Here is a 4,021-nt window from a genome sequence, read left to right as displayed (position 1 = left end):
ATATACGCTATTGGAGCTGGAATTACCGCGGCTGCTGGCACCAGACTTGCCCTCCAATAGATACTCGTTAAAGGATTTAAAGTGTACTCATTCCGATTACGGGGCCTCGGATGAGTCCCGTATCGTTATTTTTCGTCACTACCTCCCCGTGCCGGGAGTGGGTAATTTGCGCGCCTGCTGCCTTCCTTGGATGTGGTAGCCGTTTCTCAGGCTCCCTCTCCGGAATCGAACCCTGATTCCCCGTTACCCGTTACAACCATGGTAGGCGCAGAACCTACCATCGACAGTTGATAAGGCAGACATTTGAAAGATGCGTCGCCGGTACGAGGACCGTGCGATCAGCCCAAAGTTATTCAGAGTCACCAAGGCAAACGGACCGGACGAGCCGACCGATTGGTTTTGATCTAATAAAAGCGTCCCTTCCATCTCTGGTCGGGACTCTGTTTGCATGTATTAGCTCTAGAATTACCACAGTTATCCAAGTAACGTGGGTACGATCTAAGGAACCATAACTGATTTAATGAGCCATTCGCGGTTTCACCTTAATGCGGCTTGTACTGAGACATGCATGGCTTAATCTTTGAGACAAGCATATGACTACTGGCAGGATCAACCAGGGAGCTGCGTCAACTAGAGCTGAGCAGCCGGCCGCCCGGGAGTGTGTCCCGGGGGGCCCGCGCGAACACGCAAGCGTCCGCTCAATTATTCTGCAAACAGGAGGAGGCTGAGCTCCCCTGCACAATACACCTCGAAACCCTCTCAGGTCCCGGCGGCGCGCAGCGCCGTCCTAAGTACTTGGTCGGGTTCGAGAGAGGCGCAATCGCCCGGAGTTTGGCGAGTAGACGCTTTAGGTGCGACCACCCGTGCTCCCAACTGAGCTTGCCGCTGCCGACAGAGGCCCGGGAGCGTGCTGTCGTGGCATTGCCGGCGGGAGACAACACGCGCCACCTACGGTGGCCGGCAGCTCCAACGCCAGCGCCACAGAAGGACAAAAGCCCCACTTGGGTGCCGAAGCGAACTCTCCCAGCACAGCGCACGCGCCAACACGTCCGCACAGCTGCGATACAATCCACCTGCGAGAACCGCAGAGGCGACCGAGCAGCAGACGGCGTCGCGGCGCCGAGCGCCGGGCGGCGGCGCATCCTCAGCGCACACAGTCCTCAATCGGACCAGCACACTGCAGATGTCCACCGCGCTTCGCACCGGGCCCGCGAGGACCTACTTTGGCCGCACGGCGCCGCGTGCAGGGTGCGCCGGCGCGCAGCTGCGCCGCCTGCCGCCTCCGTCGGCCGGCGCGCCTGCCACTGGCCGCCCCCACCAGCCGGCTGTAGCGCGTGCGCCCACGCACCGCGCGGCCAGCACGCCGGGAGGCCCCCCCTCACCGGCCGGGGACGGTCCCACCCAGCCACCGCCGCGTATCGCTTCACACCCACATGCCATTCACGTTCGTGGGCATGGTGGGTATCGCTGAAACAACCGGTTGGTAGCTCAACCGATCGTCGCCATCACTGATTCACCTCTAGCGAGAACAACCGCACCACAACGGTTTACCAGTTCTTCATTTGCGTAACGTCACCAGCAAACGTAGACGTCCATCGCCATTTGCAAATTCAACGATTGTTGCATGCCTGTGTCAGGTGTCACGACACACTATGTCTGCCCACATACACGCAACAACATGTGCACGCTTCGCGAACACGTGGAAGGTGGCCCCCGTACGTATGCGATGTCCATTGCGCGAACGACTGTCAACCGGCCTCTGTCGCATGTCGCAGATGTGGAACGCAGTGCACCATGCTATCACGGTGTGTGAGAAGAGACGACTACGTCTGACAACACGCGCCACTACATCAACAGACGGCTCATGCTGATCGCCATCCACGGCATACCATACTTCAATCCAGCTCTTATAGGGAGACGACACGTAGCTGAGTGCACAATATTTGGACCGTATGGTTCGCCGTTGTTGGCGCAGTCGTGGTACGGTCACACATGTACCACGATGTATCATTCAGTACATGAGGACCAATGTGCAGTACAGTGTGTGATTTGGACGTACAACATCAGCGGACAGTTGACACAAGCCGTACCACAACGTAGGCTGTGCTTCGCCATGCGAATGCCAATGAACAACTGCGAAGGGCATTGAGCATGTACGTCCTGCTGCCATCCGCATTACAGTGTATAGCTGCAAGGTGTTTAACATGAAGCGATACTCTGGGGACCGGGCAGTGCGAGTAGCAAACTATATTGCGGGGGTTGCAGTTAGGCAACACTACACTAATTTTAACGCGTCGTATGACAATTACAGAGCAGGTTAAGGCCCAACGTGTGTTGGGTTAAGGTACAATATAGGTTAGGTTAAGGTACAATATAGGTTAGGTTACGGTACAATATGGGTTAGGTTAAGGGACAATATGGGTTAGGTTAAGGGACAATATAGGTTAGGTTAAGGGACAATATGGGTTAGGTTAAGGGACAATATGGGTTAGGTTAAGGGACAATATGGGTTAGGTTAAGGGACAATATGGGTTAGGTTAAGGGACAATATAGGTTAGGTTAAGGGACAATATAGGTTAGGTTAAGGGACAATATAGGTTAGGTTAAGGGACAATATAGGTTAGGTTAAGGGACAATATAGGTTAGGTTAAGGGACAATATAGGTTAGGTTAAGGGACAATATAGGTTAGGTTAAGGGACAATATAGGTTAGGTTAAGGGACAATATAGGTTAGGTTAAGGGACAATATAGGTTAGGTTAAGGGACAATATAGGTTAGGTTAAGGGACAATATAGGTTTAGGTTAAGGGACAATATCGGTTAGGTTAAGGGACAATATGGGTTAGGTTAAGGGACAATATAGGTTAGGTTAAGGGACAATATAGGTTAGGTTAAGGGACAATATAGGTTAGGTTAAGGGACAATATAGGTTAGGTTAAGGGACAATATAGGTTAGGTTAAGGGACAATATAGGTTAGGTTAAGGGACAATATAGGTTAGGTTAAGGGACAATATGGGTTAGGTTAAGGGACAATATAGGTTAGGTTAAGGGACAATATAGGTTAGGTTAAGGGACAATATGGGTTAGGTTAAGGGACAATATGGGTTAGGTTAAGGCGCAATATGGGTTAGGTTAAGGCGCAATATAGGTTAGGTTAAGCGACAATATGGGTTAGGTTAAGGGACAATATAGGTTAGGTTAAGGCGCAATATGGGTTAGGTTAAGGCGCAATATGGGTTAGGTTAAGGCGCAATATGGGTTAGGTTAAGGCGCAATATGGGTTAGGTTAAGGCGCAATATGGGTTAGGTTAAGGCGCAATATGGGTTAGGTTAAGGCGCAATATGGGTTAGGTTAAGGCGCAATATGGGTTAGGTTAAGGCGCAATATGGGTTAGGTTAAGGCGCAATATGGGTTAGGTTAAGGCGCAATATGGGTTAGGTTAAGGCGCAATATGGGTTAGGTTAAGGCGCAATATGGGTTAGGTTAAGGCGCAATATGGGTTAGGTTAAGGTACACATTGTTGTAAGGAAAGGTGTATTGGGGGGGGGGGGGGGGGGGGGGCGGCGGCGGCGGCGGCCGGTTTGTTGATTGTGATTATAGTAAGTGGATGCCTGCGGCATCATCTGATTTGCCACGTCAGGATGCACCTTTGGCTCATGACAGGCGGCGCTCTGATTCCATGCTTGTGGCAGACCTGTGTCTTTCATTCCTGCCATTGTTTGTGTGCTGTGACAGGAGGCAGTATTGTGATGTTGGGTGTACCCCTGTGTAGGACGTGTGTGGGTGTTGGTGGCTTAGCTGAGCAATGGTGGTTGTCGGAAGGGTGGGATATTCTGTTTTGTGAGTGGACCTCCCGGTCTGGTTATGATAGTGTGGATTGTCTAATGTGGCGGAGAGGATGCACTGGGTGTTGTTCCATGCTGGTGCTTACATATTGTCTCTGTGCCTGTTACAGGCAGAGAGTAGTGCGTGATAAGAGTGTCTGGCTGACGTGTGGTTGTGATTGTGAGCAGAGTCTTT

Source organism: Schistocerca serialis, unplaced genomic scaffold (assembly GCF_023864345.2).
Source record: "Schistocerca serialis cubense isolate TAMUIC-IGC-003099 unplaced genomic scaffold, iqSchSeri2.2 HiC_scaffold_455, whole genome shotgun sequence".
Classification (NCBI taxonomy): domain Eukaryota; kingdom Metazoa; phylum Arthropoda; class Insecta; order Orthoptera; family Acrididae; genus Schistocerca; species Schistocerca serialis.
Note: the sequence above shows the minus strand (reverse complement) of the source record.